The following is a 13,019-nucleotide window of genomic DNA, read 5'->3' as shown; positions in this document are numbered from 1 at the left end:
GTACCCAAGAACCATCTAGGAATCATGCCCACAGATTCAAAGACAAGGAGCTGGGCTGGTTCAGGGCACCTGAGGTCTGTGCCTGGAGATCCTTCCTGAGGGGAACGCAGGGAGGCATTGCCACGGAGAGGTGAAGGAAGTTCGAGTAGCACACCAGTCTCGGCCGTGACCATGGTATGAGAATACCCTCAACCCTTCCCTGCTTCAATTTGAGCAATGTTACCAGATTTGCCCGTTACTTTGGGATATGCTCATTTATTAGGGTTACTCTTCTGGGGGGCACGGGTTTCTGTAATTCTATCAATGTCCTGCTTACGTCACGTGTGTTTTCATATGGAGCTTGTAGCAGGGCAATGACTCACCGGCACGGTGCCTCCTGCTGGTTGTCTCAGGAATTAGCTCTTCCAGCCCGGAGCGCCCTCTGCAGGCCAGGTGTCTCACCTGTCCCTGGCCCCCTGGCCCCTCCTGGACCCCGGTGCCCTTTACCTTGGGGTTTTGCCCTAGCAGTACCCCCTCGCTCTGGGTCTCCCCTCCCAGGGGAACCCCCAACCCTCTAAACCCACCTTGCCTCAGTGGCTACTGCCAGTCATCAGCTAGCCCTCGTGCACTGGGGCAGACTGCAGTGTAATGGTCACTTATCATTTGCAAGGGGTTAGGACTAGCTGCCCTTGCTTATTCCCAGGCTGCCCCTCTGCAGCCCCAGTACCTTTCTGGGCTTTTACCAAGGCCTGCAGCCTGGGGGTTTACCAGGCTGGAGCTCCCCAGCTCCCTTTGCCTTTCCCCAGCACTGCTCCGCTTAAGGTACCTTGCTCCCAGGCAACTAGCCCTTCCCACTCTAGGACAAGAGTGAGACTTTTCCAGCTCTGGGGCCCAGCCCCCTTATCAGGGCCAGCTGGGCCCGGACTGAGCTGGCCACACCTGTGGTCAGCTACTCACTCAGCTTTTCCCAGCCACAGACCTCTCAAGGGCTGCTTTTAACCCCTTCAGGACCAGAGCAGGGTTTCCACCCCACTACAGAGCTCTACCTCTCCCTTATGTAAGTCCCCTCCCAATGGAGCTGTCCTGCAGGACCTAGGTTTCCTAGGGCTGGGTTCCTCCGGCCCCAGAACCGGATGAACACACACATACACAAACAGAGCAAGTCTCAGCGGACCAGGTCAATCAGCACTTTCAAGCTGACCCCCTTATATGTCCCTGGACACAGCGGACTGGGTCGAGCAGCGCTTTCAAGCTGCCACCCTTGTATGGCACAGGTTCAGCACGTCCCTATCCCCACTTTCACATCACAATTGTACTGGTAGTAGCCCACTGGCTGAGCAAACCCCACAGTATTTTCGGGTGCGACAGGGATCTTGAGCTTAGGTAAAAGAAGTGTTGCTGCAGAGTAAATGGCGAAGCTAAAAACACAAAAAAACGGTTACTTACTTTCTCATACCTGTTGTTCTTCGAGATGTGTTGTTCACGTCCACTCCACGTTAGGTCTGCCCGCGCCGTGTGCATCAGCGCCAGGAACTTTTTCCCTTAGCAGCTCCCGTTGGGCCGGCGGGGGCCCCCGAGTGGCACCACTGTGCCCCGCATACATACCCCCGCCGGCCCACCCCCCTCCAGTTCCTTCTTGCCGGCGACTTCGACAGAGGGGTAGGAGGGGTGGTGGTGGAATGGACGTGAACAACACATCTCGAAGAACAACAGTTACGAGAAAGTAAGTAACCGTTTTTTCTTCTTCAAGTGCTTGTTCACGTCTATTCCACATTAGGTGAATCACAAGCTTACCTCTGGAGGAGGGTAGGAGTCACGGAACAACTGCTTGGAGGACCGCTCTGCCAACTGCGGCATCCTCTCTGGCCTGCTGGTTGACCCTGTAGTGGGTCGTGAAGGCGTGCACCAAGGAACAGGTGGCTGCTCTGCAGATCTCCTGGATCGGGACCCGTGCCAGGAATGCCGTGGAAGTTGCCTGCACCCTGGTCGAGTGGGCCGTGACCGCTGGGGCCGGAACATCTGCGAGCTCATAGCACACCTGGATGCAGCTTGTAATCCAAGACGAAATCCGCTGCGCCGACAGTGGGAGGCCTTTTAACCTCTTGGCCACAGCCACCTGCGCGGATTTGCGAAAGGGCTCGGTGCGCTACAAATAGAACGCCAGCACTCGACGCACATCCAGGGTGTGCAAGCTGCGGTGACCCGGGTCCGTATGGGGTTTTGGGAAGAACACTGGCAGACAAATGTCCTGGCCCAAATAGAATTGGGAGACCACTTTAGGGAGGAACTTCGGGTGCGGCCGGAGCTGCACCTTGTCCTTGTGAAATACTGTGTATGGTGGCTCAGAGGTGAGGGCCCTCAGTTTGGACACCCTTCTGGCCGAGGTAATGGCAACCAGAAATGCCACCTTCCAGGAAAGGTGGAGGAGAGAACAGGTAGCAAGGGGCTTGAAAGGGTGTCCCATGAATTTAGAGAGGACCAGGTTAAGGTTCCATGGAGGGACTGGGGGGAGGAAGTATGGGAACGCCCTCTCCAACCTTTTAAGGAACCGTCTCACCACTGGGTGGGAAAACACTGAGCCCCCCCACCCCCCGAGAACCCTGGATGGAAGGCGGAGATGGCCGCCAGGTGCACTCTGAGTGAGGACGGGGCTAGCCCTTGCTGCTTGAGGTGCAGGAAGTACTCCAGGATGGCCTGAACCGGGGCCTGGCATGGCCGCACCTGTCGGGGTTCACACCAACACGAGAACCTTTTCCACTTGGCCATGTAGGCCGCCCTGGTAGAGGGTTTTCTACTGCCAAGCAGAATCTGCTGCACGGGAGGGATAGCTCAGTGGTTTGAGCATTGGCCTGCTAAACCCAGGGTTGTGAGTTCAATCCTTGAGGGGGGCATTTAGGGATCTGGGCAAAAATTGGGGATTGGTCCTGCTTTGAGCAGGGGGTTGGACTAGATGACCTCCTGAGGGCCTTTCAACCCTGATAGTCTATGATTCTATGAAGGGAGCACTGGCTCTCCAGAGCGTTTAGCCACAGAGCCGCCACGCCATCAGGTGCAGTGACTGGAGGTCGGGGTGGAGAAGCCTCCCGCCGTCCTGTGTAATGAGGTCCCGGTGTAGGGGCAGGATTACTGGGGCCTCCACCGACAGCTCTCGGAGCGATGTGTACCAGTGCTGGCGGGCCCAGGCTGGGGTGATAAGGATCACCGCCGTCCTGTCCCTGCGCACCTTGAGCACCAAGCGGGGGGGAGGATACATCAAGCCCCCTCTCCACGGGATCGCAAATGCGTCCGCAAGCGAGCCCAGGCTGCAGTCCTGGAACGAGCAGAATCGTGGGCACTGGGCATTGGCCCTGGTGGCAACAGGTCTACCCTGGAAACCCCCACCTGCGGAAGAGTAAAAGCATGACGTCCGTCCTGAGCGTCCACTCGTGTATGTGGTACGACCCACTGACGGAGTCCACCAGCTCGTTCCATGCCCCCGGGAGATGGGACGCCTCGAGGTGAATTGCATGGGCTATGCAAAGGTCCAGAGGAGGAGAGCCTCGTGACAGAGTGGCGAGGAATGAGCCCCGCCCTGCTTGTTTATATAAAACATGGCAGGAGTGTTGTCTGTCAGAACTGTCATGCTGTGCCCACTCAGAGTGGCGTGAAAGGTCTGGCAGGCGAGACGAACCGCTCTGAGCTCCTTCACATTGATATGGAGAGACGCTCTGCTACGGACCACAACCCTGCGTCAATGAGGTCCCCAGGTGAGCCCCCCATCCATGGTCTGACGCGTCCGTCACCAGCATCAGGTCCGGCTGTGGGGCAGCAAAGGGGATGCCTTCGCAAACCACAGGCTGGGACTGCCACCACAGCAGGGAGTCCCTTGGGGCGGTCACTACCAAGTCCAGGGGGTCCTGCCTGGGCGGTACACCCGAGCGAGCCACGCCTGCAGAGTCCTGAGTCTCAGTCCGACATGCCTGACCATGTGCGTGCATGCTGCCACGTGGCCCAGCAGCTGCAGGCAGCACCTGGCCGTTGTCTTTGGAAATGGCGCAGGGAGGCCACCGCTTGTTGGATAGCCCGGAATCGGGATGCTGGAAGGCTTGCCCTGGCCTGCACCACGTCCAGGACCACCCCTATGAATTCCACTCTCTGCGTGGGCACGAGCGTGGACTTAGGGATGTTGACCAGGAGCCCCAGCTTGCGGGACAATCTCAGGGCCACCTCCACATGGCCCAGCACCTCCGCCTCGGATCGGCCCGCCAGGAGCCAGTCGTTGAGGTACGGGTACCCCCGGATTCTCTGCCTCTGTGAGAAGGCCGCCACCGCCATGCGCTTCGTGAACACCCTTGGGGCCGCGGCTAGACCGAACGGGAGAACAGCAAACTGGTAATGTTCTTGGCCCATGGTGAAGTGTAGGAACCGCCGATGTGCTGGGTGGATGGCGACGTTGAGGGATGTGTACCAGTCCCCCGGATCCAGGGAAGGGATGATGGTGCCCAGAGAGACCATGCGGAACCGGGCCTTGATCAGGAACTTGTTGAGCCCATGCAGGTCTAGGATGGGGCGAAAGCCCCTTTGGCCTTGGGGATGAGGAAGTACCGGGAGTAGAACCCCTTCCTCCTTAGGCTGTAAGGCACGCCTCTACTGCCCCCGCCTCTAGCAGCGAGCGGACTTCCTTCTCTAGGAGATGCTTGAGGCGGTTAGCTACTGCTCGACCCCCTACGGTTGGTCCTCCTGCTCCCCTTCTTCAGTGGGAGGGGTCTCCGGCTCAGGCCGGGGTGGGAGTCCATGGGACCGCACCGGACTCAGTGCCAGTCTCTCCCGTTTATCCTGGTGGGATACTGGAGGCCTGGATACTGTAGCCTCCGGCACCATCTGGCATCGGTGCGGGGAGCGGGACCACTGTACCGAGTAACTTGCCCTGGACGGGGCCCCTTGGCGCTCCTGATAAGCCCAGGGGGTCCAGAAGGGCCAATGGCCTGGTGGCCCCCATTGGAGTTGCCAGCCCACCTGAGGGTCCCTGCTGTCCAGGGCCCGGTGCGGGTAGCTATAGCGGCTGGAGTCGGCGCCGGACTGCGGCGACGCCAATCGCGAAGGCCATGGTGGTGCCAATGATCTGTGCCGGCGGGAGAACGAGTGGCTCCTGGCTGAGTGGGAGCGGGTACCGGTATCCCCGGGACTGGGATCTGGACCAGGACTGGTGCCGGCGTTCCCTGGGAGTCCTCTGGCAAGGGCTGTCTCAACTCCTCCCAGTGCTGGTCTCTGGGTGGTGCCGGAGAGCGGCATGCCCTTTCTGGTGCTTCCTCGTGCCAACCCACTGCCGGTGCCACAACCTCCTTCTGGGCTGCTGGCAACCGGGAGTCCATGGAGTCGGAGCTCGACCGGGACCAACTCCGGGAGTGGTGCCGGGACGGTGTCCTCGAGCGGCACACCATTGCCGGCTTACCCGAGGCAGGGGTGCCGGATGGTTCTCCCCATACGGGAGGGGGCTCGCCACCGACAGCTCGATGAGGTCCTTTGCAGCCTCAAAGGTGCCAGGCTTAGAGGGCCGATCCGTTATGCCCTCGAGCCCATCGTCCGCACTGAGCCCACTTAGGTCTGGGCTGGGCAGGGCTTGTGGTGCCGGGACCATTGGTGTCAGCATCGGTACCGCGGCCTTCCCGCTCTTATTGGTGCTCGGTGTCTTCGGAGGCGCCGGCCTCCTGTGCGGGGAACGACCGCGCCTTCCTTTTGGCTGCGCCGGGGGCCTCACCGGGGAGGACGAGCCTACCCTGGCGCGCTGGGGCCGACAGTTTACGGTGCTTAGCCGGTACTGGGTCTCTCGACGGCTCCGGGGCACTACGCACCAAGGAAGCCTGAGCCGGTGTCGGGCGCTCTGGGCCTGGCAGCTGTAATGCAGCCTCCATCAACAGCTGCTTTAGATGAAAGTCTCTTTCTTTCCTTGTTTTCGGCTTAAATGCCTTGCAAATCCTACACCGTTCAGTTTGATGTCCGTCCCCCAGGCAATGTAGACATGAGTCTTGGGGGTCACTAACTGGCATAGGTTTGCAGCATGTGGTGCAAGTCTTGAAGCCGTGGGCCTGCGGCATGCCCCACAGCCCGGGGCAGGTGCTGGAAGCCTCCAAGCACCTAATGACTTAAATGTCCCCAACAGGTATTGTGATAGACCCAGGCCAGTTGTGTACAGCAGAGTAGCCTTATGGGATCCAGGAAGTGGGCGGGCGAAGCCTGCCCACTGCTAAAGGATCCCCCCGCAGCCTAAGGGGGGGGTCCACAGGACCTGGGAAACCAAATAATTACGGGGGACAACTAAAGAATAACAGGGACAGGAGTGCGGTCAAAGGGTCAAACGAAGGGAACCGGACCGGGACACCGAGCAGAGAACCCCGGACAGCGCCCACTGCTCCTCAAAGGTGTCAAGGGAGTCAGTGGACGTCGCCCAGAGGAACTCTGCCTGGATATGTGAACGGACAGAGGATCGGAAATAGACCCCACAGTCACAGGAGACTCCATTGGCCAGCCTCCTCACCCTGGTTTTATAGATGGCCACTTTAGCCAGGGCCAGGAGGAGGTTGACCAGGAGGTCCCGTGACTTAGTGGGGCCACGGACAGGGAGTGCATAGATAAGGAGGTGAGGGGAAAAGTGCAACCAAAACCTTAACAAAATATTCGTGAGGAGCCGGAATAGGGGCTGCAGCCTGGCGCACTCCAGGTAGACGTGCACCAGGGTTTCCCTCACATCGCAAAAAGGGCAGGTGTCCGGGATTGGGGTGAACTGCGCCAAGTACACGCCCGTGCTCACGGCCCCGTGAAGGAGCCGCCAAGTGATATCGGGACCAAGGTGGAATATAGGCTGGCCCACCGGGGCTCCACACCCTCTAGAGGTGGCAGGAGGTCCTGCCACTTTGTGTCAGGGTGGGACGCGAGGGTGAGGACGTGAAGGGTGTGGAGCACGAGCGTGTAGAGATGTTTCCTTCGCACGGTCTGGAAGCGGACTGGCTGCAACTCGTGTAGCCAGCTCATGGTGAAGGGGCGGGGGGGGGTCAGTTGGGTCCACGGGGCAGGGGCCTGATGAAAGGGTCCGGAGGGCCTGGGGTGGAGGGTGGGCGGGGCGCGCCCTTCCTTAGGACCTGGTCGAGGTAGACCTGAGCATCGGGTGGCAAAGCGGCCCTCACCTCCTGAAGTACGCGCAGGGGAGTACGAGGTCTGGAAAGCCCCATGCGCTGAGCGAGCATCAGGGGATCCAGCTAGTCTCCCTGGTCGTAGTCTCTGGTGACTTCTGCGAGGACCAACCTCTGGCGCACCAAGGGGGACTCCGCCACCTGCAAACGAAGCTGGGGGTTGTGTAGCAGGAGCTCCGCGAGGAGATCTTCCCCCACGGAGGCCACCACGGACCTGGTGGCTGTGATCAGTTTCCAGGTCCAGAGGAGGTCCTGGTAGAAGACTGGCAGCCTGGAGAGGTCTCGCGGAAGACCCTTAGGATGGAGATAAAAGGAGCTGCCGGTCATATCGGAGCCCTCAGAAGCGGCGCAGGAAGGCGTGCGCCAGTATGCTCCACGCCGGACTACTTGCACTATAAAGGAGCCTCTGCAGGGCCTGGAGGCGGAAGACATGGACCTGAGTGTGCAGACACTTCAGGCCCTGCCCACCCTCCTCCAGGGGTAGATGGAGAGCCCCTGCAGAGACCCACTGCAGTCCTGACCAGAAGAACTCCAGAATCAGCTTCCGGAGGTTGGCCAGGAAATCCGGGGCCGGAACCAGGGTGTTGAGCCGGTACCAGAGCATGGACAGGACTAGTTGATTGAGCACCAGTGCCCGCCCTCAAAAGGACAGACACCGGAGCAGTCCTGTCCATCTCCGGAGCCGCTCTACCACCCTGCCCTCTAAACCATGCCAGTTCTCCGGCGGAGACGAATGCGTGGCAGAAAGGTAAGGTGCCTCCGTGAGGGGGGGTGCTGTCCTCTGCGAGGAGGCAGGTGATGTGCTTCTTTGCTCCCCTCTTTTTCTCCAGGGCGTAGAAGAAGCGGGAGCCGCGATCCATCTCCCAAAGGAGGCGGATGCGGGATCGAACAGAGGCTCCCCGGGCCCGATGGTTCTCGAGGGCCCGGAGCTCCTCCCACTTCTACCGGCACGCCCCGCAGAGGGATGGATCCTCGGGGCTGGTGGCCAGACGCCTCTCCAGCTCTAAGACCTCCCATTCCAACTGCCCTATTGCCGCATCCCTCCGTTGGCTGGCGCCCCGGGTGTCGTCACAGCAGAAGAGCCGGGCGCGCACCTTCCCTAGGTCCCACCACCGCCGCGCCGAGGGAAAGGCACGCCGCTCCCTCGCCAGGCCAACCAGTACTCCCGGAAGGATGCCACGAAGCCCACGTCCTCCAACAAGCTGTTATTAAAATGCCAATAGGCCAGCCCTGGCCCCTCTGCACAGAGAGAGACCGTCACAGTGGCCAGGTGATGATCGGAGAATGGGGCCAGCCGGATGCTGGAGGAGTGGGCCTGTGAAAGATGGAAACGTGATAAATAGATGCGGTCCAACCGGGAGTAGCGCGACCGACGGGCCTCCACCCGGGCAAAAGTGAACATCGAGACGTCGTCCGGGTGGTGGTCGCGCCAGACGTCCACCAGGGAGTGATGGTCGACTATCTCCTGGAGGACGTCCGTGGCGGCCGGGCACTGCTCGGTCCCCGAGCGGTCCCGCTCCTCGAGGGTTGTTTTAAAGTCCCCGCCCAGGACCAGGCACTCGTGAGGATCCAAGGTGCCGAGGAAGGTGGACGCCTGCTGAAAGAAACACAGCCGCTCCGGGCCCGATGTCGGGGCATAGACGTTGACAAGATTGACCACGAGCCCCTCCAAATGGACCCGGAGGTGCAGCAGGTGGCCCGGCACAGCCTCGGCGACCCCCAGCACCTCGGGCCGTAGGTCGGGGGAGAACAGGGTCGCCACTCCAGCCCTGCGAACTGTGAGATGGCTAAAGTAGACCCTGTCCCCCCATTCTAGCTGCCAGCTACTTCGGCGGCCGGATCCGTATGAGTCTCCTGCAGGAAAATCACAGAGTACCCCCCCTCCCGAAGGAAGGAGAGCACATGGCACCTGCAGAGACCCATCCTACAGCCCCGGGTGTTTAACGTGATGATGGTAAGAGGTTCCATGAGGAGGGCTGGGGGGGATCCTCGCCGGCAGGGATGCTCGCGGTTCCCAACGGGCCGCCCAACAATCTGTGACCTACCCCGTAGGTAATTAGGGAGTCACGGAAGAGGCGAACCCACTGGTAGGTCGCGGCGGCCTGCTTCCCGGTCCTTTTACCCTCCCCCATAAGGGCCCTCGCGGCCCAAAGGATGAGATGGAAATCCCCCCATCGCTGCAGAGCGAGCTGCACCTTATTACGGGAGCCCCAGACGTCCTCAAGGAACTCCCGCAGCTCCTCTTGCAGCGTATGGGGGGCCGAGGTCACTAGCCCCCAGCTGTCCTCCGGAGGGACTACTGACACAGCCCCGTGGCCCACCGAAACGGGCAGGCAAGGGGCAGACCCCCGACATGACGCCCAATGGGCTGGCGCTATGCAGCCCCCCTCAAACCCTGGCTCAAGTGGGGGCGGCGGAGGGAAGGTAGCAGCCCCTAGTGAGTCGGGACTGGGGAATACAGAAGCCGCTCCCTGGGGGCTATCCTCTAGGAGCGAGGAGATGATGGCCCCAGGGGCGGCAATGATAGCACGGGAGGTGTGGGGGACAGGGGCGGGGTTGACATCAGGGGCAGGGCAGGGATCCAGAGTAGGGGCAAGGCAGGGGTTGGGTGCAGAGCCAGGGAGGGGGCAAAGGCAGGATCCTGGGCCCCAGGAGCCAAGCTGTTGGAAAATGGCCCCTCTCGATCAGGCTCTGGGAGGTGGGGGTGGGGCAGAGGGCCCTCCATGATGCTGGGCTCTGGCACCACGGCCAGCATAGTAGTCACAGCACCGTCGGTGGGGTCCCCGCCCGGGGAGGAGGTCAGCAGCCCCACGCTCTCGAGGGACAACCCGTGGGGCTCGGGTCCCAGCCGCAGTGCACCAGCAGTCGCCTCAGTGGGCTCGGCGGCTAACAGGAGGGCAGATGGAGGAGCCCTGGGAACCCTTGGAGGCGGGAGCAAAGGTAGCAGTTAGGGGAAGGGGACATGGGGAAAGCAGGGCCGGGGTGAGGTCGCTTAGATCGAGGCCCACTAGCAGAGGGTCATCCTCCCCCTGGGTAACTGGGGTCAGACCCAGGGCCTCGATCTCCTCGTAAATGGAGGGGAGCTCTCCTTCCGCCACCCCGGAGGTCTCCCCGATAGTGCCCGAAGCGACGCTCACCCCGGGGCTCACAGGGGTTCCGGATGGTAACGGGGCAGATGGGGCTACATCGGGGTCCTTGGAGGGAGGGGACTCCAAAGGAGGGACGGTACTGCCCTCCCGTGCTGCCACGTTTTCCCCAGCCGGCACCAGGGGATGGTATGCTTCCGCGGGCAAGGCAGAGGGCTCGGCATCGGCGCCCCCCTTTCTGGTCTTCCGGGGGGCTTCCGCATCGGTGGAAAGGAGCGGAGCTCAAGCCTTCCATTTGCCCCGCTTCCCCTGGACTAGAGCCCAGCCCTTCATGGCATCATCCGGGGGCTGGCTAACAGGGGTCGGGTCGGGGGCAAGGACGATGGCTCAGGGACCGTGGGAGGCAGCGGTGGGGCGGAATAAGGGAGGTAAGAGTCTCCCTGGGGCGGGCCCTCTCCCATGCTTGGCGGTATCCCTGCCGCACCCTCCTCTAGGGGCCCCACCGGATTGCAGGCAGCAAAGACGGGGCTCTCCCGCTCGTCTGGGCGTGCTGGGGGGAGCGCCCCTTGGGCCCGAGCGGGAGCAGTGATGGACTGAGTGGGAGGAGGGGCGGCTTCGGGTGCCGGGCAGCCAGGGGCGCCGGTGATGACGGGGCCGGCGTCCCGCCGGGGCTCGGGGTCCCGGATGCCTCTCCTTGCCGGGCCAAGGGGCAGTCCCTCTGGACGTGCCCCATCGCCCGGCAGAGGTAGCACCGGGCCTCCCCCGTGGAATAATGCACCCGGTAGTGGGCCCCCTGATAGGGGATCAAAAAGGACCCCTCAAGCGCCTTTCCGTCGCACGCCCCCGGCGGCAGCTGCAGCTGCACTTGCCGGCGGAACGAGAGGACGTGACGGAGGGCGGGGTCCTTGCAGCCCAGGGAGAGGGGGCTCAAAACAGAGATGGGCTTCCCCAGGGTAGAGAGGGCAGGTAACCGGGCGGCATTGGGAAGGAAGGGAGGGACGGAAGTGAGGACCAGGCGGACGCCCAGGTCGTCCAGCGGCTCCAGGGGGACGAATACGCCCCCCACCGCCAGGCCCTTCTCCACCGCCTCCTGGGCGGCGGCCTCCGATGCCAGGAAGAAGACCACCTTCCCGTACATTTTGGAGGCCGCCACAATGGCCGTGGGCCCCACCGCCCTCGCCAACGCCCGCACGTAGGTAGGTCTCCACGTGGGGCGAGGCGGGCACCAGGAGGCAATGGACGCCGTGCTTCCTGGTCATGGTGGGAAAGGGGCCCCGGCCGCTATAGCTGGTCGCGGAGGCGGTGGGCGGGAGAGGTGATGTAATGGTAGGGGGGGGGGGCTGCCGCCACCTGGCCGTACGCCCTGGGGGCCGGGGGAGGGACACCCGCAGAGCTGCTGTGGGGAGCAGCGGGGCAGGGCGCCGTGGCCGGTGGCGGGGCCGCGGCAGTGGGGGCAGCCCCTGCCATGGAGGGCCTGGTCTTTTTGGCAGGGCCCTTCCCCTTCTTCCTACCCTGGCCCTTCCCGCCGGCTGGGGGGGCTCCCCCAGAATCTAAGGGGGGGAGGGACGTGGCAGCAGTGAAGGTCACCCCCGTGCCCGCCGCTGCCGGCGCCCCGGAGGGGGCGGTGACAGGTGGTTTGGCAGTGGCGGCTGAGGTCGAGGCTTGGGGGGGTGACGGAGGGGCAGGCGGGGGAGGGGTATTTAGGGCTGCTGGAGGGGCCCCACCCGTCGTGTCCCCCGCCATAATGAGCTGGGAGGGAGGGAGGGAAGGACACCGGAAAGAGGAGGGGAAAGGGGAGGCAGGTCAACCCCTCCTCCCCGCTAGGCTGCAGGCAGGGGAGGAGGGCGCCAAAGGGGATGGGCTGGACGGGGGGCTTTCGAGGGCTTGTGGGGGGCAGTCACCGACTCAGGGTAGGAAACCGGCTCCTCTAGCTGCACTAGGGGAGGGGGGTCATAACAACGTTCGGGGAGTGCAGTGAGATCGGGGCAAACTCAAACAGGGGAAGGGCACAAGCGCATGGGAGGGGGCAGGGGCGCACTGAATAAGGGGCCAATCAGGGCAGGGGTATCACGTGGGGAGGGGGCAGAACCAGGCTGGAGGCAGGACAGGGAACCAGGGGGCTGACTTCAGAGGCAGGGGCGGGGAAACAAGCAAAGGCTGCAGAGGGAGAAGGGCAGGGCAGGCAAACACACTGAAGCCAGCGAGGTGCTGGGGTAAAGGGGAGGGGCAAAAAGGCTGCAAGGGGCAAAATGGGGCAGGGAGCCAGGGACAAAGCTGGGGGTTGCTGAAGGGGGTCAGTCCAGGATGGGGCGGGGGGCACGTGCGCCTACGGGCGCTTGCAAAGAGTAGGTGCGGGCTGGCTGCTGCTGCAGGCCCAAAGGTGGAGAAAGGGGGCGGCAGGCCAAGCAAGCAGCGGGGTCCCAGAGGCAAGAGCTTGAGGCAGCTGGTGAGTGTCCACTGGGGGTGGCGGAGGGGGCAGCGCCGACAGTGATGGGGGTTGGGGGGGGGGGACACACAGATGGACTGGGGGGCAGGCTCCACGCCACACCCCGTGTCCCCACACACACAGTCAGGACCCCCACCACAAGAGCACAGTCCGAAAGTTACTCAGCCTTCAAGCCCCCTCCACAGTGGTCTGCAGAGTCCCCGTGCGCCCCCCCAGCAGCCGATGGCCTCGTCCCCTCCTCCTTCGGGGTCCGGCAGCTCTCAGGTGGCCAGGCAGGCAGAGAGGACCCCTCACAGGTGGTGCTGATGGTGATGGTGTCCACAGCAGCGGTAGCAGCAACGG

Source organism: Lepidochelys kempii, chromosome 17 (genome assembly GCF_965140265.1).
Source record: "Lepidochelys kempii isolate rLepKem1 chromosome 17, rLepKem1.hap2, whole genome shotgun sequence".
Taxonomy (NCBI): domain Eukaryota; kingdom Metazoa; phylum Chordata; order Testudines; family Cheloniidae; genus Lepidochelys; species Lepidochelys kempii.
The sequence above is the reverse complement of the archived record's forward strand: the minus strand, read 5'-3'. Positions refer to the sequence as shown.